Genomic DNA, 26,134 nt, shown 5'->3' on the forward strand with positions numbered 1-26,134 from the left:
ACATTATACAGTAATAATTTAAAAATGCTCATGACATGTTTTGTCATGATGAAATATAAAATATATCAGGCTTTATGAGGACAATGCAGAGAGACAGCCCAGAATCATGAAGGTGGAAGTGACGATGATTTCCTTCTACCTTAATAGCTTTAATTGCAGGATACAATAGAATACAGCTGCTCCTCTCCAAAGTCCAATTTCATTGTCTGTCTATAAACTGTCACACCATCTCTGCTTTTTGACTGTTATGTCACCCAACCCTGTTCCATCTGAACAAATTTGTGGCAAGACCTTGATTTCATACTTCTAGCCTCCACTCTTTTTTTTTTTTAAAGATTTTATTTATTTATTTGAGAGAGAGAATGAGATAGAGAGAGAGAGCATGAGGGGGGAGGGTCAGAGGGAGAAGCAGACTCCCTGCTGACAGCAGGGAGCCCGATGCGGGACTCGATCCCGGGACTCCAGGATCATGACCTGAGCCGAAGGCAGTCGCTTAACCAACTGAGCCACCCGGGCGCCCCTAGCCTCCACTCTTTATGGTATTTTGTTACAATAGCCTTAGGAATCTAATTCAGTGTGTCATCCATAAAAAAAAGACCTAAAAAATGTTTTCTGCCCCATTGATGTAAGTGAAAAGTTATACTTTATATATTATACATTTGTAGGTGACCTGTGAGGGCTATTACATTAAGTCACGGAGACAGAAATTCCCTTTTGAAAAGCATTGAGGAAGACCCTGCAATAGACTACATAGAGATACTGACTTGTGTGCATGTGAGCACATCTGTTCTTTACTATCATCCCTGACATCTTGGTAAAACTTAGCTCTGCTGGTATCTCTGTGTGGTTCAACAGCCCTTGCTGACTTCGTTTTGCTTAGAAAGAGTACTCCTATTCTTCAGATGCCTGTTCCTGATCTAACTTCTAATATTCTAGTCTCATATTGTGCTATGCCCAAGTAGCATCTGTGTGTCACCTACCCTAGATTATGTAATTCTTCAACAGATCCTATACTTCTTCTGCCTCTGGATTTTAATTAGTGCTATTTCTTTTCTTCTCTAGCAACCAAAACCCTATCCCAGTCATTCAAAGACTAACTCAAATGCAGTTTTCCCTCATGAAGACTTTCCCAGTCCTCATCACTGTATTTTTTCCTCTATCCCTATTCCCATCATGCTTTGTACCTCCATCAAAACATTTAATAAAATATTCTTGATTTATAGTTATTCTATGCATGCCTTTTACCCTAATTTTTAAAGATAAGATGGGGTTTGTGATATTACTTTACAAACCTTAAATTCAAATACACTGGCTATCTGAAAACAGGTTAATATGAAATAATGTTATTTGTTCCACAAAAGTCTTGAGAAAATGGAGCACACATCCCTGTTCAAGAAGTTATGATCAGTGATTAATAAACATGTGAATGAATAAATAATTGAATGAGGAATTATGTAAAACTGAATGCATAGGCTCTTTATAATATTGTCTAAAAATAAGGAGTTGGCTGATCTATTTTAATTTTTGGTAATCTTGGTTAAGAACATCCTAGTAAAATTTATAATATTAAGGTTTACAAACTTTTTAAAAAATATATGAACTTCACATTTGAGTCTTTGGTATCAGGGAAATATTAATGACAAATTTTAATAATGTAGATTGAGATGAAATCTTGGATTATATGTTTCCATTACTTTTACTGATTAATTAACAAATAATTACAAACAACATAGATAAAAATTGTGTAAAGTGCATAAAGTAGATGTGTTTTATATCAGAATAGAGAATTATTTTCAAGGAAATAGAATTCCATTTCAAGTGCCATGAAGATTATCTAAATACAAATAGCACAATGAGTGTGTTGTTTATAAAACTGAATTTGATTTTGTTATTTTAAAAGATTACCCTAGCCATATAACCATTGCTACTTTACTAAATATGAGTTTATGAGTTCTTTGTAAGAAAAAAACACATTTATTAATAAAATAATATATTAATTGATTTTCAAAGAAGAGTCTAGTGTTGGGAGACAGAAAATGTTAAATCTAGTACTTGCAAGAACTGGAAACAGAAGTTCCCTTTATGGAGAATTTCTTTTAATTCTATTAGAATGGAATCTTCTTTGGATCCAGCCATAAAAGAGCATAATAATAATAACAACTAACATTTAAATAGCACTTAATACACGTCAGGCACTATTTTAAGTGTTTTGCACACATTAATTTATGTAATCCTCACAATGACCCTATGAGACAAGTACTGTTATTATTCATATTTAACAAAAGGAGAAACTTACTTAGTGTGTATTAACTCACCAAGGTCATATACCTAGTATGTGGTGGAAACAGAATTTGAGCACGGGTCTACAATGCATTCCCTAAACCATGCTTCTCCAGAGCCCTCCTGGTTTTAGAAGGACAACTCTCTAATCTCTCTCTTTCATAGGAATTCAAAGTTGTGGCCATATATGTTTCAATCCTTCAGTAGCACATAACATTCCAAAAGGAACGATTTACAAATGGTTGTGAAGTGGACACTCCCTGGATGTCTTTTTCTTCATGCATGTATGTATATTTCACTTAATAGGATAACATCAGAAATAAAGGTCATGTTATTATATAGCCACAGTAGGGATCCAAAGCTTCTACACATTTTAAAGAAATGTGTGAATTTCAATTAATCAAAGTGCATACACTTGCTCACAAACTTTTCATTGTTAATTTTGGTTATTTCTAATTCTCTTAGGATCTTGAACATGTTGCCCCTAAAATGCTCATTTTTAATATTCATCTAAATGCACTAATGTGGCAATAAATTAAAATGGAACTAATTGGAACTAGGTTCAGCTCTAAATCTATCATTAATTATTTATGTGACCATTGGTAAGTTTCATTCCTTAATTGAGGTTTCCTTATTTGTAGAATAGAGATTATATATCTATTTTGGAGCTATTCTGAAAAAAAAATTAAAAATAAATACATAATACATTTCCTGAAACAATTTGGAGCTATTCAAATTCTATTATTATTTCTCCTTTCCTCATTTGTATGATAATGAAAATTTGCTTTACTAATGAAAAATTGTTGAGAAATTTAAGAAACATCAGCTGATAAGTGAAACATGCATATCTATGCTTTAAAAATATTCAAATGATCATTAATCTATTTATTTGAGTATAAAAAGTGGGTATGGGGAGATGTGAATCTGAACAAGCTTTAGTTTTTTCTTAAGGGTCCATATTGAAGTCATATACAATGTCCATGTGGTGAATTGGATTTTTGTTTTGTTTCTGTCTCTAATGAGATTAATATTAGAAAATCACCTTTGTTATCCTTAGAAGAAAAATTGCCTTCATAGATTAAGGGTAGGTTTTCTTGAAAAAGAGAGGGTGGGCTGAAATAGTATCATCCTAGGGCTCCTTCTGTTAGAACAGCAGACATTCAGTGCTGGATAGCACTACTTTCTGAGAAAAGAGATTCAGTCATACCCATTCTGTTTCAAGGATTTGCAGAAAAATTTTACCTGTCCCCTGATGCAGGGTAACCAGGGGAAGAGAAAGAGGCAGAGATTCAGTGGACACCAGATCTGATTCTGGCAGCACTCCAAGGTGGCAGCTTGACTTGGGATAACTGCTATGGGTCTGAAATAAATATTATTATGCAGTCCTAGCATTCCAAGCAAGAGTATGACCTTGGCCAAGCTTTCACAAGGAAAAGAGCTCATCCTTATTCAGTGGCAGATAGAGCATGCTCTCATGGCACCTGAAGGAAGAATTAACAGTGGGTAGAAAGTAGAACAAGTAACATTCAGCCTAACAACTGCTGCTGGGCAACAATGGAATGCACAGTTTATTTATTTATTATCCTAGCAAAGCCCAGGTAACTATTTGTCATAAATACTTGTGTTTGGATTTCAGAGTTCATGTTCAGCAAATATTCATTTAGTGTTTAGTAATGTGCTAACCCTTGTTCTAAGTCTGAAGATTACAGCCACAAAGCAAAATACTGTTATGAATATTATAATATAGGAGAATAAGAAAACCAAGAAACAGAGATATATAACACAGTTTAATTTAGGGATAATGCTACGAGGAAAAATAAAGCCTGACAAAGAAGTTGAGACTAATGGTACTACCACTTTAGAAACGATGATCATGAATGGTCCCTGGCAGTCTGACCAGTAACTAGGGGTAGATCCTGAATCCTTGGAAGCCATCATAAGGACTATGAATGTTATGCCAAGAGAGATTGAAAGCACATGGTGGGAGGTAGACTCTGTGGTTTTAACTTCTCTTTGAACTCTGTACAACTCTTCTATTTTCCATCCCCAAACTGCCTTCCTCAAAATGAAGTAACAAATATTCAAGTTATTATGAATTATTTAAAATGGGAAAACTAGACCAATTCAATAGAGATCAAATATCTGAATATAATTATATATATCATGGAACAAATTTGCTTAATTATTTAATTTCATCTTTATAGCTCTTATTGACTTTTAATATATATATATATTTAATTTGCAATATTTCAAAATGTAAAAAAGAAAAAAAAAGTAGAGATTAGTGTAAGGAACTCCATGTATCCATTACTCAGCTTAAGTAACTATCAAACTGCAAATCTTATTTCATCTGTAACCCTACCTACCGTACCTCCAATCTCAGGTAATGTTGAAACAATTTCTAGACATAATATCATTTCATTCTTAAAAATTTCAGATTATAAGAACTTTTTGAAACATAACAATAATATCATTAAGACTCCTAAAAGTATTTATAACCATTTCTTAATGTCATGAAATAACTAATGTTCAAATTTCTCTAAGTATCTCAAATATTTCATTAGAATTGATTTATTTGAATCTGTATCTAAGATTTACTCATCATATTCTTTTGATATTTCACTGTCTTTTTAAATCTATCAGTCACCCCTCCCTTTTTGTAAAAAATTGCTATTTATTTGTTGACAAAATTGTCTCACTGTCTTGTTATTCCCTCACACACTAGGTTTTGATAATTTCATACTTGTGGTATAATTTAACATGTTGCTCTCTTGCCTGTATTAAAACAAACAAACAAACAAACAAAAAAACCTGGGAGTTACATCTAGAAATTTGATCAGATTTTGTTTAAGATATTCTCCCAGTTTTGTAGGCACTCAGTCACAGAGACTCTCCCTTATAGCTTACATTTGTGCTCATGTGAAGCTCCCTCCTCATCTCCTTGACCTTAGGCATTGTGTAAGATGCAATCCCAAGTTTAAGAATAAACTGGTATAATTCTCAGAAGCAGCTGAGAATTGTCATTCGTTTGAATCTCCAGAAAAACCCAGTACTTGTGCTTCATTAATATGTCAAGATACTCTTCATTATCCTAACCTATATGAATTTGGAAAATATTATTTATAAAAATTGTAGAAATAAAGATACTGAATAAATATATTGTTGAGGAAATGTTATTATGGCCCTTTAATCTTTGTTACTGAAAAATCATAGATAATTGTTGTTGATGCCTTTGGGGGTTCATTTTATCCTTTTAAAGTCATTTCTTTTTCTGTAACTTCACATAAAACTCTTCTGCATGTCAGTTTTTCCTGATATCTTACCTTCAACTCAGTTTCTCCAGCCCACAGATTGACTTAAGGACTATATTCTCCATGACAGGAACATTTTAAAATTTGTTTTTGCTTATTACTGGGAAAGCCCAGAAGATCGATGAGTATCAGAACGGACTCTTAAACTTCCTTTTCTCTCTTTTCTTCAGTGTTCTTCAACGGCACCCGCTGACTAATGACAGTGCAGATCAGCCCTTAGTTTGAGACCCATATAAATCTGAGGGGTGTTATTATCTTGCATTTTCCTTAAGAAAGTGATTGGGATAAAAGAACCTAAATTCAACCTTTTTTTTTTTCTCCTCATGGCTTTTTCACTTCTAGCTGATTTCAGAACTGCCCTTACACTGTGCTGTCCTCCTTCCCTGACCTTCCGTTCCACACTAATGAACCCTGTTAATAGCTAATCTTTGTTCTGTGATAGCAACTATTTCTAATCTGGGATGTTCAAATTAGCAGTTTTCCTTAACTTGTGGCTAATTATAGTTATTTTTTAACCCAATTTTAAATGTGGTTTCTTCAAATCTCTTGCTTTCCCCTCTGTGACTTCCTATTGCTCAGCAATCTTTGCAATTCAAAACAGTGTTTGGATGAAAGGGAAAATTGATGCTTTAAGTTAATTTGATTTGTTTCCATATTTTGGGGGTGATTTGTAACTTTAAGAAATTGGTGTGCTTATTATTTTATTCTTAAATATATTTCCTTGTTTCCAAACTATCACCAAACAAAAACAAGCAAAAACCTGAAATACTTAATTTTTTTCCAAAAAAATAGATACTGGAAATTTTAAACTTATCCAACCAAATATGTACACATTATTTTTGCTCTCTATTATATACATTTGCACATAAAGCCTAAGCTTTTCTTTTCTCCTTTACATAACAACAGCTAAAAATATTTATTACACATCTATTTTGTGTCAGAAACTGTGCCACATATTAGGAATACAGTGAGAGAGAAACAAGTTCTATCCTTTATATTGTGGAACTCTAGAAAGAGTTAATAGCTGAATGGGTCAGCTACTTTCTGTCAAGCACTCATTGCCATTTCTTTTGCAGTGAACACAATTTGTTCCAACTGTCACTTGTAGAAAAACTAAGAGGTCTTCAAAGCAACATGTGCAGTTTCTTGATTATTCATTTATGTCCAATTTCCTCTCAATTTCATTTACAGGTTTTATATTGGCTGGTGGCATGTGGTACTGAGAGCCCCGAAGCACTTAAGAAAGTGAAAAGCAGAAAGAAAGAAAAAAAAAAAACACATAAAACAGAAAGTCAGAGGTGAAAAGCTAGATCTAGACACCTGCTAGACGTAGGTTTATTTGTAGTTTCCTCTGCAATATGTTTGAAAGTTTAATAGGATTATATGCTTAAAGTCAGAATTTTATTCTGTGCAATTTACATAAAGTGAGGAGTGGATATTTTACAATCTTGATTAGGGCTGATAATGTATGCTTTATAGTAAGAATTTGTAACTGGGACTTGGTCAGCAACAAAAAGCTGACAAGGCTCTTGTGCCACTCTGCCAGATGCCCCCGAAGTGTCCTTTTCTCACTTCTTCCCTCCATGCCCACACCCATCATTGCTCACACCAAGGAAGAATCTATGCAGGTTACAGAAAGTGAGTTTACTCCCTCTTATGACCTTCCCCCACATTTGGGAAGCCTCCACAAAAATTGCATTAATGAATTTGAAATTCAAAATGTGACCCAAAACACATTCTTATATTCAGTTGTAGATTTCCTATCATTATTGGAGAGGCGGCAACAATAAAGTGATGTGATGTATTATATTTTTTCAATATTATATTTTGTCAGTAGACTGAACTTGGCTGTCACTCCACTTTAAAATTTACCAGTGTTCTTGTCCACACTCTCTTTTCTTCTTTCACCCTCTCCCAACCATTTCTAGTGAAACAAATCTCCAGAGAATCATAAAATCATAGAAAATTAAACTAGAAAAGACCCGAGAGATCATATTTTCTATTTCCTTTATTTCAGAGATGAAACTGAGGCTCAATTTTCTATAATTTGACAAACATTATGACCTAAAAATAGTATTCAAAGGAAATATAAATATTGTTAGAAGGAGAACTTCCCAGACAGAATGATATTCTGGAATGGTCTGTAAGTCCCTGTGGGTAATTAGGCAGATGGCTTATTGCTTAATTTCTAAGTCAAGTTCAGGTTTTCTCTCCTTACTTTAAAAGTAAATGTTACTCAAAGGGATAGTGAATTTTTTACACAGTTAAGAAACAGACATGGGAAATACCAGACCACTTTTCAGCAAGATTATGTTTAACTTATTAGATGAGAAATAGGTCTAGTTACATGATATTTCATATATACATTTTGTAATCTCATATGATTTTCTTCAACTTTTCTGTAATAAAATATGCACACAGTGTGATTGGCAAGTACAGTGTTTTTGAATGGGCATGAATACATGTAAATATATATATTTAAATGTTTTATTTGTATACATACATATGTATAAATATGTTTAAAGAATGCATTTGCTCATTGGGTGAATTCCACCATATTCTAACAATATAGTTGCCTATTTAGAAATTTGCAGCAGGGGTGGAAATTAGCAGTAACTAAGAGGAAAAAAGAAAAGTAAAGGGATGACAATTTATTAAATCCTTACCATGGGTCAGGCGTCAGACTACTGGCTTTATGTATATCTCAATCAGTCTTCACAATAGCACTAACAGGTTGATGTCTCCTCATCTCAGCAATAAAAAAGTTGAGGCTCTAGGGAGGTTAAATGACTCTCCTTGGGTCATATAGATGGCAAGTAGTAGAGTATGAATTCCTGCTCAAATCCAATTGGCAGCAAAGAAAAACAGCTAAAGGTAAAATGGCATTTACTATTCATAAGTATTTTACATATTTTTTTACATATATTGATCCATTTTATCATCATAGAAACTAATGGGGTTGATATTGTTATTCCCATTTTATAGATAGGAAAACTAAAGCCACTAGGAGCTTTAGTAACTTGCTAAAGTGCACACAGCTAGAGTGACACACCCTGGATACAAATCCAGGTTGCCTGGCTTCACTCTGTACTTAAATTCACTTATCTACACTGCTCTCCAAAGTGGATACCTTGTTCCTTCCGTCATGATCAACTTTCTGAAACTGCCTTGAGGCACAAAACATCAACAATCACATATCTTGGGAGAGGAGACTTTAATTTCATCTGGTCCCAGGACTTCAGCTAGATAGCTATCAAATCATTCTGAATTCAACCAGAGATCTAAGAAAAGGATAGCTGCAACTCTACAAATAGAAAAGCAACTATTTTCTGCAAGAATGACAAGATGGAAAAACTCACCTCCAAAAAAGAGAACAAGAGGCAGTACTGACTGCCAGGGACCTAATCAGTACAGATATAAGTAAGATGTTGGAACTAGAGTTCAGAATAATGATTATAAAGATACTATTTGGGCTTGAAAAAAAGCATAGAAGACACTAGGGAATCCCTTTATGGAGAAATAAAAGAACTAAAATCTAATCAATTCAAAATAAAAAAGGCTATTAATGAGATGAAATAAAAAATGGAGGCTCTGACCCCTAGGATAAGTGATACAGAAGAAAGAATTAGTAATATAGAAGACAAAATGATGGAGAATAAAGAGGCTGAGAAAAAGAGAGATAAACAACTACTGGATCATGTGGGGAGAATTTGAGAGATAAGTGATACCATAAAGTGAAACAATATTAGAATAATTGGGATCCCAGAAGAAGAAGAAGAAAGAGAGAGAGAGAGGGACAGAAGGTATACTGGAGCAAATTATAATGGAAAACTTCCCTAATCTGGAGAAGGAAACAGGCATTCAAGTCCAGGAGGCACAGAGAACCCCCCTCAAAATCAATAAAAATAGGTCAACATCCTGACATATAATAGTGAAACTTGCAAATCTCAGAGACAAAGAGAACATCCTGAAAGCTGCTCGGGACAAGAGATCCATAACCTACAAGGATAGAAATATTAGACTGGCAGCAGACCTATCCACAAAGACCTGGCAGGCCAGAGAGGAATAGCATGATATATTCAGAGTGCTAAATGAGAAAAATATGCAGGCAAGAATTCTTTATTCAGCTAGGATGTCTTTCAAAATAGAAGGAGAGATAAAAAGCTCCCAGGACAAACAAAAGCTAGAAGAATTTGTGATCACTAAACCAGCCCTGCAAGAAATATTAAAAGGGATTCTTTAAGTGAAGAGAGAGCCCAAAAGTAACACAGACCAGAAAGGAACAGAGACAATATACAGAAACAGTGACTTTATGGGTAATACAGTGGCACTAAATTCATATCTTTCAATAGTTACTCTGAATGTAAATGGGCTAAATGCCCCAATCAAGAGACACAGGGTATCAGCTTGGATTAAAAAGCAAGACCCATTGATACACTGTCTGCAAGAGACTCATTTTAGACCCAAAGACACCTCCAGATTGAAAATGAAGGTGTGGAAAACCATTTATCATGGTAATGGATATCAAAAGAAAGCTGGGGTGGCAATCCTTATATCAGACAAATTAGATTTTAAACTAAAGACTGTAAAAAGACATGAGGAAGAACAGGGTATTATAATTAAAGGGTCTATCCAACAAGAACTAACAATTGTATATATTTATGTCCCTAACATGGGAGCAGCCAATTATATAAACCAATTAATAACAAAATTAAAGAAACACATTGACAATAATACAGTAATAGTCAGGGACTTTAACACCCCACTCACTGCAATGGACAGATCATCTAAGCAGAAGATCAACAAGGAAACAAAGGCTTTGAATGACACACTGGACCAGATGGACTTTACAGATATATTCAGAGCATTCCATCCTGAAGCAACAGAATACACATTCTTCTCGAGTGCACATGGAACATTCTCCAGAATAGATCACATACTGGGTCACAAATCAGATCTCAACTGGTACCAAAAAATTGGGATCATTCCTTGCATATTTTCAGACCACAGTGCTTTGAAACTGGAGCTCAATTGCAAGAGGAAATTTGGAAAGAACTCAAATATGTGGAGGCTAAAGAGCATCTTACTAAAGAATGAATGGGTCAACCAGGAAATCAAAGAAGAATTAAAAATAGTCATGGAAGAAAGTGAAAGTGAAAACACAACTGTTCAAAACCTTTGGGATGCAGTAAAGGGGGTCCTAAGAGGGAAGTATATAACAATACAAGCCTTTCTCAAGAAACAAAAAAGATCTCAAATACACAACTTGACCTTACATCTAAAGGAACTGGTGAAAGAACAGCAAATAAAGCCTAAACCCAGTAGGAGAAGAGAATTAATAAAGATTAGAGAAGAAATCAATGAAATAGAAACCAAAAGAACAGTAGAACAGATCAACGAAACTAGGAGCTGGTTCTTTGAAAGAATTAGTAAGATTGATAAACCTCTGGCCAGACTTATCAAAAAGATAAGAGAAAGGAGAATGAGGCGAAGATGGAACTGAAGCCGGGCACAGGCAGTGGACACAGTCCTGCCAAGAGCCGAAGATGTCAATGAACATATACTCAACGTCAGGTCACCAGTGATAACCTGAGTCTACATGACATGCTGGCCTAGATCAGTGGGTCTCTGCAGCTAAATCTGACGAAGATCGAACAGTTGTGCTCATGGGCTGCCCATTGTCAGTTTATGGACATGCTATTCCCTGGATCCCTTGCCTTGAAGAAAGTGAAATTCCAGGCTGAGCAAGCACGTGAATACATCCAGAACTTCAAAATACCACAAACAGGTTTTAAGAGAATGGGTGTTGACAAAATAATTCCTGTGGACAAATTAGTAAAAGGAAAGTTTCAAGACAATTTTGAATTTGTTCAGTGGTTCAAGAAGTTTTCTGATGCAAACTATGATGAAAAAGACTATGACCCGGGGCGCCTGGGTGGCTCAGTCGTTAAGTGTCTGCCTTCGGCTCAGGTCATGATCCCAGAGTCCTGGGATCGAGCCCCGCATCGGGCTCCCTGCTCCACGGGAAGCCTGCTTCTCCCTCTCCCACTCCCCCTGCTTGTGCTCCCTCTCTCGCTGTGTCTCTCTCTGTCAAATAAATAAAAATAAAATCTTTAAAAAAAAAAAAAAAGGCTATGACCCTGTAGCTGCTAGACAAGGTCAAGAACCTGCAGTGGCTCCCTCCCTTGTTGCTCCAGCTCTGAACAAACTGAAGAAATCTCTCAGCTCTAGCAGTGCAGCTCCTCAGAGGCCCATTGCAACACGCAGAACTACTGCAACCCCTAAGGCTGGGCTGGGTGTGGTGAAAAAGAATCCTGGTGTGGGCAATGGGGATGATGAAGCAACTGAAATGATGCAGCAGGTCAATTTACCGTCGAAGACTTGGAGAAAGAAAGAGATTTCTACTTTGGAAAGCTAAGGAACATTGAATGGATTTGCCAGGAAAACAAGGGGGAAAACAACCCTGTATTGCAGAGGTTGTGGACATTGTCTGCCACAGACGAAGGCTTTGTGATACCTGATGAAGGGGGCCCAGAGGAGGAACAAGAAGAGTATTAACAGCCTGGACCAGCAGGGCAACATCTGAATTCTTCACTCCAAATCATGTGCTTAACTGTAAAATACCCCCTTTTATTATTCTTAGAGGACTTACTGGTTTCTTTTCATGAGCAAACAGTACCTCTTCTTAAAGTGCACTTTGCAGAAGTTTCACCCCTTTTCCAATGAGTTTGAGTTAGGAACTTTTACCCTGTAGCAGAGCAGTATTAACATCTAGTTGGGTCACCTAGGGAACAAAGAGGCTGACCATGGGGCTCACTGTATGGACGCTGGTAACACTGATTGCTGGAGAAGGTGTTTTTATGGAATACACTGAGGTGGAGACCTTAGTAGAGAAATGTACAGACTGATTTGAATTTTAAGCTAATGTGAAATCTTGGCAGAGAACGTTTTAATAAATAAATGCCTTAAGAGTATTTAAAATAAAAAAAAAAGAAAAGAAAAGAGAAAGGAGCCAAATAATTAAAATCAGGAATGAAAGAGGAGAAATCACAACCAACATCAAAGAAATACAAACAATTATAAGAACATATTATGAGCAGCTATATGCCAACAAATTAGGCAATCTGGAAGAAATGGATGCATTACTAGAAACTTAAAAACTACCAAAACTGAAACAGGAAGAAATAGAAAACCTGAAAAGACTCATAACCAGCAAGGAAATTGAAGCAGTCATCAAAAATCTCCCAACAGAGTCCAGGGCCAGATGGCTTCCCAGGGGAATTCTACCAGCCATTTAAAGAAGAATTAATACCTATTCTTCTGAAGCTGTTTCAAAAAATAGAAATGAAAGGAAAACTTCCAAACTCTATGAGGCCAGCATTACCTTGATCCCAAAACCAGACAAAGACCTCACCAAAAAGAATTACAGACCAATATCCCTGATGAACATGTATGCCAAAATTCTCACCAATAACCACCCTATAGGATCCAACAGCACATTAAAAGAATTATTCACCATGACCAAGTGGGATTTATTCCTGGACTGCAAGCATGGTTCAACATCTGCAAATCAATCAATGTGATACACTACATTAATAAAAGAAAGGACAGGAAACATATGATCCTCTCAATTGATGCAGGAACAGCATTGGACAAAGTGCACCATTCTTGATTAAAACTCTTCACAGTGTAGGGATAGAGGGAACATAGCTCAATATCATAAAAGCCATATATGAAAAGCCCAAAGTGAATATGATTCTCAATGGGGGAAAAACTGAGCTTTTCCCCTAAGGTTAGGAACATGGCAGGGATATCCACTATTGCCAGTGTTGTTCAACATAGTATAGAAGTCCTAGCCTCAGCAACCAGACACCAAAAGAAATAAAAGAAGTCAAACTCTCACTCTTTGCAGATGACATGACACTTTATGTTGGAACACCCAGAATACTCCACCCCAAAATTGTTAGAATTTATACAGGAATTCAGCAAAGTGGCAGGATATAAAATCATTGCACAGAAATCAATTGCATTTCTAAACACTAACAATGAGACAGAAGAAAGAGAAACTAAGAAGTCGATCCCATTTACAATTGCACCAAAAACCATAAGATATCTAGGAATAAACCTAACAAAAGAGGCAAAGGATCTGTACTCAGAAAACTATAGAACACTCATGAAAGAAATTGAGGAAGACACAAAGAAATGGAAAAACATTCCATGCTCATGGATTGGAAGAGTAAATATTGTTAAAATGTCTATGCTACCCAAAGCAATCTACACATTCAATTTAATCCTTATCAAAATACCATTAACTTTTTTCACAGAGCTGGAACAAATAATCCTAAAATTTGTATGGAACCAGAAAAGATCTCGAATTACCAAAGGAATATTGAAAAAGAAAACCAAAAGTGATGGCATCACAATTCTGGACTTCAAGTTCTATTACAAAGCTGTACTCATCAAGACAGTATGATCTGCACAAAAGAGACACATAGATCAATGGAACAGAATAGAGAACCCAGAAAATGACCCTCAACCTATGGTCAACTAATCTGAGAAAGCAGGAAAAAATACCCAATGGAAAAAAAGATAGTCTCTTTAACAAATGGTATTGGGAAAATTGGACAGCCACATGTAGAAGAATGAAAGTGGACCATTTCCTTACACCATACACAAAAATAGACTCAAAATGAATGAAACACCTAAATGTGAAACAGGAATCCATCAAAATCCTAGGGGAGAGCACAGGCAGCAAACTCTTTGACCTCAGCCGCAGCAACTTCTTGCTAGACACTCTCCAAGAGCAAGGAAAACAAAGGTGAAAATGAACTATTGGGACTTCATCAAGATAAAAAGCTTTTGTATAGCAAAGGAAACAGTCAACAAAACCAAAAGACAACCGACAGAATGGAAGAAGATATTTGCAAATGCCTTATCAGATAAAGGGCTAGTATATAAAATCTATAAAGAACTTAACAAACTCAACACCCAAAGAACAAATAATCCAATCAAGAAATGGGCAGAAGACATGAACAGACATTTCTCCAAAGAAGACATACAGATGGCCAACAGACACATGAAAAAATGCTCAACATTAATTCGGCATCAGGGAAATCCAAATCAAAACCACGATGAGGTACCACCTCACACCAGTCAGAATGGCTAAAATTAACAAGTCAGGAAATGACAGATGTTGGCGGGGATGCGGAGAAAAGGGAACCCTCCTACACTGTTGGTGGGAATGCAAGGTGGTGCAGGCCCTCTGGAAAACAGTATGGAGTTCCTCAAGAAGTTGAAAATATAGCTACCCTACGACCCAGCAATTGCACTACTGGGTATTTACCCCAAAGATACAAATGTAGTCATCCGAAGGGGTACCTGCACCCCAATTTTATAGCACCAATGTCCATAATAGCCAAACTATGGAAAAAGCCCAAATGTCCATGGATAGCTGAATGGATAAAGATGTGGTGTGTATATATATATATATATATATATATACATACAATGGAATGCTACTCAGTCATCAAAAAAAATGAAATCTTGCCATTTGCAACAACGTGGATGGAACTAAAGGGTAATATGCTAAGTGAAATAAGTTAGTCAGAAAAGGACAATTATCATATGATCTCACTTATATGTGGAATTTAAGAAAGAAAACAGAGGATCATGGAGAAGAGAGGAAAAAATAATCCAAGATGCAATCAGAGAGGGAGACAAACCATAAGAAACTCTTAATTATAGGAAACATACTGAGGGTTGCTGGAGGGGAAGGGGGTGGGGTAACTGGGTGATGGACATTAAGGAGGGAATATGATGTAATGAGCACTGGGTATTATATAAGACTGATGAATCACTGACCTCTACCTCTGAAACCAATAATACATTATTGTTAATTAATTGAATTTAAATAAAAATTAATTAATTAATTAAAAAATAAACATTTCATTAAAAATGAAAAATTTAACCAATCATAAAAATGTTAAATTAAAAAAATAGCAATCACATATCTTGTCAACATTCAGTACTGAGAATCCAAACAGGCTAATGCCTAAATGGTTTTATGCAATCTACATGTATTTTGTTCTCTTGCCATGACAAATACCCTGGAAATTTGCCTGAAATGAGAAATAGTTTTATGTAGATAGATAAGAAAGTACCATGTTCACATTACTTCTCATTTTAGATTAAAATACTCTTTAATATTATACTTTATAAAGAGTTAACTGTCCTTTTGGAAAGTCCTGATTTTTATCTTCTTTATCATTCCAAGGAGAGTTCTCTCTCTCTCTTGTTCTTTATCATCATGGAGGATTCTCTTTTGTTTCTATATTTGGCAAAGATACATTAGCATAAGATTTAGAATACATTGAAATTACTTAATGTTAAATGAAATATATAGCACTATATTAGTTAGACATTATCAGGTAGGCTTCTGTAATAGAGACCAGAAATAAAAGTGGTGGTACATAAAAAAAAAATTTTTGGAGGAAGGCAGTCCACAAGAGTCACAGAGTGCCAACATGTCATCAAAGACCCAGGTACTCTCTGTATTCTGCTCCAAAATGTCCACTCGAGGTTGACTCAGAATTTCTGTGTTCCAGAAAGCAGGAAAGAGGAAGGTAAGAGAGTCAAAGGGGTGCTCCTCAGAGCCAGGTCGGGTCTCTTTAAGAGGCCTCACTGGAAGTTCCACACAGCGTTTTTCATTCTTATATTAGTCACATGATAGCAACCAGCTAGCAAGGCAGATTAGGATAGCCTTTTATCTGAGATGATATGATGCTTTGACCTCTTAAAATTTCCTATTTGTTAAAAAAAGCTAATATATTTCAAGGCTATATATACCTATTCTAAAGTATCAGCTCACATCTTATCTAAATGTTACTACCGACTTAAACTCCCTGATGCATATTGCTGAACAAGCACTTACTGAATACTTAATTACAAGCTAAAATTAGTCGTTGGCCACAGGGACTGATCAAAGATGAGTAGCAGTTTATCCATCTCTCAAAACCTAAATTTGATGAAGAAGAAAGACATATAAACTCATATCACATAATGTGAAATATATTTAAGATGTGGTAGTTATACAAAGAAGGAAAACTGACTTGTGAGGTGGGGGTGGACTGGAAAACGGACTGGAAAAGCTTCCCAAAGGAGATGAAATGTGATCAGGAATGAGAAAGTTGAGTCAGATTTAACTGCACATCAAGGAAAGAATAACTCAGAATAGGTTTCCAAAACCTTATTGCATATCCATTTATGTTTAATATGTAATGATAGTTTAATGCTTGAAGATATGACATGAATGCATGGCCAGAAATCCAAGGATCTAGATCAGGGTCATCAAACAACAACTCACTGCTAAATCTTATTTGTGGCATGGTTTTGATAAATAAAGCTTTATTGGAATACAGCCATACCCATTGTGTCATAAGCATATTGTTTATAACTGCTTTCACACAACAGCTGACTTCTGCAGTGGCAGCAGAGGCAAATGGTCTATAAAAGATAAAAATATTTATCATTTTTCCCTTTAGAGAAAAAGTTTGCTGAATCCTGATGTAGACCTCAGACATTTGCACAGGTATAAAAAAATGATCTGATCATTTCAAAAATAAATTAACATGTAGGATGCCAAACCTTCCCAAAGTTCCTGGCTGCAACTACAAAGCAAAACGAGATGGAGGGTTAGAGGTGAATAAACACACTACCATCAAGGGATAAGTTTAATAAACTAGTTTAACATCTTGAAAGAAACAACCACCATTGTAGCCTATAAAAAAATATCAAATGTCCTAGATTTTACCTTCCTCACTTTTACATACCAGGCAATTGGGATGTTAGACATTAAAGACTGCCAAAATGGCAAACGTGGACCTTGTCCCCTTGTTAGAAGACCTATAAAACAGAAACAGAAATAGAGAAAAGGAAGTGATCTGTAAAATATGTGTTTCCATTTAGTACTCTTTTTTTTTCCCCTTAAAGTATCTGGTTTAGGGTTTAGTACCTTTGACCCGGATCAGTCCTCACCTTTTCCCAATGTTCCGACGCATTGATGCACTTGACAAGATCAATACAACTTGAACAGAGAAGGGAGAATCAAGGAACTTATGTACCCAAAATAAGTTGATCAGCCCAAAAACATAAGAACAAATTCAGAGCACCCAGACATCAGTCAAACAGGGAAATTCTATTCCTTTGTAATAACAATATAAATACATCTTTAGTCCCTGTCCCTGTCAGGTGACAAGATACAAACCAGAAATGTTTGGTTCTCTGTCTCTAGTGCAGGTTGGTTCTGATCAACTCTTAATAAACTGGATCATTGATCACCTGATCAACTGTTAATGGTCTGGTGATCATCAGTGATCACCAGCCAATCAGAAGTATTTGTTATTATAATGATAAATAGGTTGGAGTAGTAGAGAGAATATTGGATTGAGAAGCAAAGATGTTAACATTTACTGAGTTTTATAACTAGAAAGAATCTTAAGAGTCATCTAGGCTAACCTTTAATTTTTTTTGTGGAGGAAAACCAGGTCCAGATGAATAATATGATCCAGATATTAGTCTAGGCCCAATCTACTGAGGGACCTTAGAGATGAATTCTCAACTTTTCATGTAAAACTGCTTTTTTCATGTAAAACTCACATGAATCAAATAATCATGAGAAAAACCTCTGCATTACAGTATGATAACAGCCCACATCTTAAACAAACAAACCCCACTAGGTTTAAGAAGGGTCTTTCTGATTTTTAGATTAAGGGTTCAGGATGTAACCTTTCAGATCTGGACTACTCTGTAATGTACAAAACGTTGCTTTGCATTCTTTTTTTTTTTTTTTTCATTTTAGTAGATAAGAACAGGGGAAGCAAGTCTTTAAAACAGACATGTCTGAGTCCAAATTGGAAAGTTTTACCAACTTACCAATTCTGTATCTTGGGTAAGATAAATTTCTCAAACTCCATGAGCCTCAAATTCTTCACTGGATAAGTAGCAATATTAATGCCTACATTTGGTCATTGTTTTGAAGGTTATGATAAAGTATCTACAGACAAGCACCATATTCAGCACATAATAAATGCTGGAGAGATGGTAACTCACCATGTGTGTTTTCTGTTTTTCCTTGCCTTCTTTGGCTGCATTTCTCCTTTGACATTGGCTTTTAAAAACATTTCATCTTTCTTCTCTCTCCCTCTGCCCCTTCTGCTCATGCTCTCTTACTCTCTCTCTCTTATAAATAAATAAAAAAATAAATAAACAAACAAATCTTTTAAAAAATCTCACATTTCTCTGCACCACTTTATATAAAGTTACTACAAATTTGGTAAAACTCATTTTTAAAATTTTTATTTATAGACTAGGAATAATGATCAATGTTTATAAGGGACTTGGCAATATAATTTGCTCTACTTTGATTATATTTGCATCTGCATGTGGCTTTGAAGTTAGCTGTTTGACTGAAGTGATCAGTTTAGTGTTTAAAAATGTTAACTTGATTTTCTTTTTTTTTTCATTTTGAGGAATTTCCTTAATTCCTTATCTGTATTGAAGAAATTGACCAGTTTTGTCATAATGCAGACACAGCTCTAAGAATAGCATTTTACATTATTGATTGTATGCAAAAAATGTTTTTCTCTCTGTATCCAGTATGTTTCTAGGTCCCTCCTTGCCTCCAGTAGTTGCTGTGTGCTCAGGGTATGTAGAATCATTTCAGTATTGGCCCAAGTACATCATGGGGTAATTAGAGAAATTAATCTATTCTCCCCAACTCATTGTGTGTATTCAAGAGCCAAATGGAATTTTTTTTTGTAATCACCTAATGGCTTGAGATTATTCACACCACTGCTTATTTCCTAATTCCAACTGTTGACCCATGTGTCTTACTCTCTGTTTCTCTATTATTTAATAAAATATATCTGACCAGAAAGGAGAATCAAGGCAATATTTGTAAAATATTAATTAATTTGAAAAATGAAATTTCAAGTTTAAAAAACAATCAGATAAACTCTTTTCTTGTTCATTAAGATTTCTAAATGTATGGAGGGTTACTCAGTATTTTCAAGGGCAGGAGTAAGAAGCAAAAATTCACTCTAATGCCAACAACCCAAAAGAAACTCTATGTTTAGACAAATAATTTACCTCCACAGTATATTGAACTAAGATTCTACTGAATGTGTCATCTCCATTTTGCCAGGGCAACTCATCCGCCTATGTTGTGCACACTGTACTACTGATTAGCATAAGTAGAACTAGTGAATGCAAGAATCGATTGTCAAGTGATGTCTTTTTCTTGCCATGAATCCCTCTCCTCTTTTTATCCTGATCTGAATTAATTTAGTTGATTTCCAGGGAAGACTAGAGGCTAGATCCCCATTACTTTCCTGTCAGAAGATAGAATTAAATCTGAGATGCCAAATTCTAGATTTTTTTTGGCTCTATCTTGGTTTCTCTTATGTAATTCTCTCTGTCTCTGTATCTCTCTTTTTATTCTGGATCTACCCTACAGCTAGTGTTACCAGTGGACTATTTGGCCTTCTTTTGTTTTATAGAAGATCAACTCCAAGCGCGCTAAATTTTTCTAGCTTCTTCAGGACTCTGGGAGATAATAATACACTGATTATACCATAATGGCATCCTGATAGTGTGTGTGTGTGTGTGTGTGCGCGCGTGTGTGTGTGATATGCCTTTCTAAAGAAGGAGAAGACTAAATGATCAATAATTTTATTTCTATAGATGATTTTTGATAACTGCCAATATCATCAGAATCAAAGTGGTTTACCAGGAAGGATCAGTCTGAAAAACATTGACTCCAAGCCTGGGAGTGAAAATGGGCAAAAAATTGTTAGTGACTTTGTTATGTGTATGTGTATGTTTTCACATGCCAGGCAAAAACCTCAGAAAAATCTGAGGGGAATGAAAAATTATGTCCAGGTTTAAAGTCTTGTTTTTAAAAGGTAAACAACACAAAAAAATTTCAGAAAATGGTCATAAGGAATGACAATGGAACCAGTGAATTTGTATATAAACCCTCTTTGTGTTTAGTATGATTTGGCAGCAGGAGAGGATGAATATCTACATGTATTAGAAAAACAGAGCGTGCAAAGTATCCTGTATTTGGAAACACACACTTACGAAGAGTGACACAATTATTTATCAAAGGGAACACAGATTAAATATCATGGAAACTACCCTAATTTTGTAAAGTGGGTATTTGACACATGCCCTATGGGTCACTGGAAACTAGATATATTGACAAATTAGAAAGTCCATTACAGATAATAAATGATTCAAGGTGAGGATGACAATTTTTAAGTACCTAGATACTTGCCATAACTATTTGTGCTAACCTCCAAATACCTATAATTTAAAGATTATGGGACACTTTTCAATGAAATTAAATGATTTCAATCGGTTAGGACTGTTATTTATCCACAATGAGTGGATTTTTCTTATCTTGATGCTAGGTTTTTTGGTTTATGATCCATTAAAATAATGTGTGTATTGAAGATTGTAGGCTGTCACCCAATTGTTTTCATTATTTATGACATGTCATTTGCCTCAGTTTTAAAATGATAGCACTTTGAAATGTGCCAGGCTTTCCGGCACAGGGTGTTGTCGTGTTTGTTTGTTTGTTTGTTTTTTTTGAAACCTATGAACTTTTTATTTCTAACAAATTCATAAAATCAAATAAATCAACAACTTGATTTCTACTACTCCAATTCAATTTAGTTAGGGACCCATGTAAATCAATTTATAATGAGTCAAGCAAGAGAATTTGAAGAAGAAAAAAAAGGAGTCTGGAAAACAAAGAAAACTATATCCAATAACAGATACTAAGGTGTAAACATGAACTATTACTTTGTTTTTAAGAGTCTGTCTTTCTCTGCTAGATTGTAAACCCCCTAAGGGCAGCAAGATCATTTACCTATTTTTTTAATGCCAGTTTCTAACACATAGGAGGCATTGAGTAAATGAGTAAAAGAAAAGGAGAGTTAGAGATAGATATTTTGGCCATTGTTAAAAAATTTAATTTTTCCATAAAAGATAAGGTGAAGGAGAGTCTTCATGGTTTCCAAATATGTTTCTTCTAAATAGTTAAAAAAACATTTTTTAAAAACTCCCGTGGTATTAATTTGTGTCTGACAATTTAATGAATGAGCTCTTTAAAAGCAGGTTTCCCTAGGCTTAGAGGCAAGAAAGTAAGCATTGTTTCAAGTAAAGATGTATTTTCTGTGTATGTAATTTATCTTTTCTTTCTTTTTTAAGCTGAAAAAAAATCTTTTATTTCAGAATCTTACTTTTCTGAGTCACTTACAATGTTTTCTCAACCAATGTGGGCAAATAATGCTGTTATATTAGGAATGCACTAAAAAAAGGGGGGGGGGTTTAATTTCTTTTATCTCTTCCAGACAGACTGTAATTAGAATTAGCCAGGGTTTTACTTAATTTTGCAGGAGTTCTTGTGTACAGGCTTCATATCCTTAGTATAATTAACATTGTATCACTCCCATTAGTGTTTTTAAGCACTTAAATTGTGCCGTAATGGTCACAGCTAAAGTTGCCATTAAAGGGCAATTGCTGTTTATTATGCTCATAAAGTAGACACTTTACTACAGAAAATATACATATATACTAGGGTTCCATTTAGAAAGCCGGAATAGACAGTGCCATTAGTTATGGTACCCTTGGGCTGAAAGGCTGTCTCAAATTGATCCTATTCTTATTCTATTCAGTAGGCAGTGGGGAAATCTAAAAGCAGATGACAGATCATTGCTTTTTTTTTTTTTTAAGCAAAGTTTTGATTAGCTGAGTTTCCTTATAGACTCATAAAATGTTGGTGTTGGGAACAACCTACAAGATGATTGAGTCCAACCCTCTCATTTTACACATAACGAAATTGAGACAGGAGTTCAGGTGTCAATCTCAAGGTTATAGAAGCATTTAGTGGACCTAGGATTAGAAATCAGATCATAAGACTTGCAGTTCTCATGCCACTTCACCAGGCATTACTGAATTAATTTACCATTAGATTTTCTATTCTTTTGTTCCTGGCAAATGATTGACACCACTTTGATTAGGTTTAGTTTCATTGACTAGCAAGGTGCATTGAGTTTCATTTACATGATACCTTTAGTTGATTTCAGAGTCAACCATGTCATGTAGGTATTAAAGAGGGTTTAGTTTTACATGTTTGCAGATTACACATGGTTTTGTTGTTGGTTTATTTCATTTTGTTTTTCAAGATTCCTTTTATTGGAAACTGTAGAATTACCCTTCATGCCATTGGTCTTTGTTATCAAAAAGAGAACTCTACAAAATTTTAGTTTTTATACTAATCATATTATACATTTAGTTTGTTGTTTCTTTTCTGTAGGTTAATTTTCTCTCCTAAACCGTGGTGAGTGGGAGATATTTTATTCAGTTGAATTGTTGGGACTCAACACAACCATTTATAGGAGTAAACAATTATCACTGAAATGAGAACAATTTAGTGGTCTTGCATGATTAATGCCCTACATAAATTCTTTATGACATTGAATTGAAAGATGATGTTATGAATCTATAATGGGAAGTTAACAGAATGTGTCACCTTTTGATTAGTTTCTGAGGAAATAGGCCTTGCAATCAGTGATTTTGTAATGGTCAGGGCCCTATAAAACTACCATATTTGTTCCCTGTAAATTAAAATTTAGAAGCCTTGATGATATATGTCCTTAGACCAGCTGGGGAAAAGTGCCTGAAAGAGGAGATTACTTAATATATTTTTTTTCCAATAGATTTCAGCTGTAAATGTGAGTTGTATTTTTCTCTTTCATGTCATCATTACTTCAGAAAGCCTAGCAGCAATTATAAATTTCTCTTTTATAATTATTTATATTTGGGAAGAAAAACTTTTAAAAAGTGCTCTATTGCATGTAAATTCTGATAAAAGGCAGACTAATATAGATATATACTTAAATAACTATAAATATTTTCTGAAAAGGGGCACAGAATGGAATATAGAATCTGTCATGAAAATAAAAAATATATATCATAGATGCAAAGGATCTCATAGAACATCTTACCCAACTTTTATTTGTAGAGGAGGCATTAAAATTTCAAAAAGAAGCACAAGAAGTGTTTTAAGATGATACAGTTCATTAGTTGCCACATTAGGAGTAATATCTGAGTATATTTTTTCCATTTTATCTTGTGGAGTTCTAATTTATTTTTTTTCCATCCTCTTCTTAGTGACACAAACCAGGCATTCTTCATATTCACTTGTTAAATCAATACATGCTTTTTGAGTACCTACTATATGCCAGATACCACTGTTCTAGGCATTGGAAGAAAAGGAATGAATAAATGAGATTAAAATACCCACAATGCTGACATTCACATTTGGGAGGTAGAGATGGGGATGATTTATTAAAAAGTAAAATATATAGCATATTATATAATGATAAATATTATTTAGAAAATACAGCAGAAAAGAGAGATGGGTGGGTATTATAATTTTAAATAAGAGAGGGAAGAATTCACCAAGGCTTTAGTGAAGACAGATAGTGAGGGAACAACACAGCTATCTTCAGAAGAGCATTTCCAGCAGAAGGAATCCAGTCTTTATGCAAGAGTGTGCCTGCTAAGTTTGGGAAATATTCTGTCTAGTGAGAAGGAGTGAGAAAGAGAGAGGTGAGAGATGAAATGGGGGTGTGGAGAGCAGAATTTTAAAGCCTCCTAAACAACAAAAAGGACTTTAGCTTTTACTTTGAATGAGATAGGAATTAACTTATTTATTCTTAACTCATCCAACAAATATTTGGTGACTTCCTACTAGGCCCCAAGTATTGTTCAGATCGCTGGAAATATATTTGTAAACTCAAAACTTCAGCTTTGATTCTCAGATAAATGGGGTACCATTGGAGAGTTCTGAGCAAAGGAATCACCTACTATATTTACCTTTGACAGAAGCCTCGTGGGTGATGCTGTGCATGGGGTTGATTATGGGACAGATTAGCAGGGGATCACATTTTGAAGCAATTGCAATAACCTAGCATTGTAGGGGCTTGGACCAGATAGGGGAATTGAAGGGAGTTGAAAGGTTCAGACACTGAATATTTTGAATATAGAGATAATAGATTCTTATGATGATTACCTGGCAGACATTCTATTATCTAGATTTCTCTCATGCCACATTTGGGCCACGGTTAACTAAAAACACCATTCTAGGGTACTCTTTCTGCCCAAAAATGCACCACTCACATCTCTATCTTACTTTGCTCATAATGACCACTTCCCTGTGTTATGTTCTGCCTTTTTCTCCACTTTCCCATTATAACTTACTTCATGCTCAACCTCCATAGAGTTTGAAAATCAGAAAACCTTTTTTCCTCTCAAGTTACTTGGGTTTTACACATGAAAGTGATCTTTTGTTTGGGTACATGCAAAATCTTATTTTTAAAAATGAATCTCACTTTGACTTTTTTTCCTTAGGCTCTACCCACCTTGTCTTCAATAAAATGAATGCATAAGCATCAAAGGGTAGAGAGCTTGGGGAAATGATAATTATTAAGACACAAAATATACAATAGGTATTAATTCAAAAAAATATTGTCCTGCTGCAGGAATAAAGATAGCAATAGGGCTGGCATATGGTATTACTGTAAAGTACCTTCAATCTCCCTCTTTACCTTCATTCCCTTTAAGGACACTACCGTTCTATCAGAAGAGTCTCCATTAGCCTGGCTTATATTCCCCACATCTATGCTCTACTCCTCCTTCATTATAGAAGCTTATAAATTCAGTTATGCTAGGATATAAATCATCATTAAAGTGTAAAGTTTTATGTCCCAATAGAATTTGGCTCTTTGCAGCAAATAAGGTCATGAAATGGGAATTCTGTTAAATACAATATAGGTTGTTTGTTTCTCGCCTAACCTTGGGCAAAACGAATTAGGTATGTATCAAGGGGTTCTTGAACTTGGGGCATTATAAAAGTGAAGAAAGAATCTATTGAGAATGAATGAAAGTATACTCTAAAATGAAAACTGTATTATTTTTACCACTCAATAACTGGACCAAATGCATGTACAGCATACCACAAATATTTTAGAGTAAGCTTCTGATAACATTTTTCACTTCCTTGTCACTAAGGATCTGCAGATAAGGGACTTTGATCTGGTTTGAATTTCTCTTCTTTTAGATTCAGTGGATGCCTTTTGGTGTCCTCTGCTATTCATTCTTATCCCATTTGAAGCCAAATTCTTTAAAGGACATAAAAATGTTTTCCCAGTGTATTTTTCAGTAGACTAATTTATAATATTTTAAAACATGACATAAAACTTACATCATGAAAAAAGTAAAACAGCTGCTTTATACCTTTTCTGATATTCTCCCTGTCTTTTGATTTTTGTTTTGTTTATGCCGTTTTGTTTTTGGTGTTGTAAGCACAAGCTTATACTGTCACCTGGTAATCTTCAGTGGTTTAATGAATTTGTTGCATCAGAGCTTTTAGTGCTATTTGTTGGGGGAAAAAAAACCCACAAACTTTTGTCTTA

General features: G+C 35.0%; 1 protein-coding gene and 1 pseudogene across 1 annotated transcript in view; both read left to right on the forward strand.

Moving 5' to 3' along the window:
• ROBO2 (roundabout guidance receptor 2) overlaps positions 1 to 26,134 on the forward strand; it is a 1,281,409-nt gene that overhangs the window by 183,977 nt on the left and 1,071,298 nt on the right. The gene's annotated exons all lie outside the window — the stretch shown is intronic.
• LOC110571157 lies at positions 11,138 to 12,149 on the forward strand (annotated as a pseudogene).

This window comes from Neomonachus schauinslandi, chromosome 1 (genome assembly GCF_002201575.2).
Source record: "Neomonachus schauinslandi chromosome 1, ASM220157v2, whole genome shotgun sequence".
Lineage (NCBI taxonomy): Eukaryota > Metazoa > Chordata > Mammalia > Carnivora > Phocidae > Neomonachus > Neomonachus schauinslandi.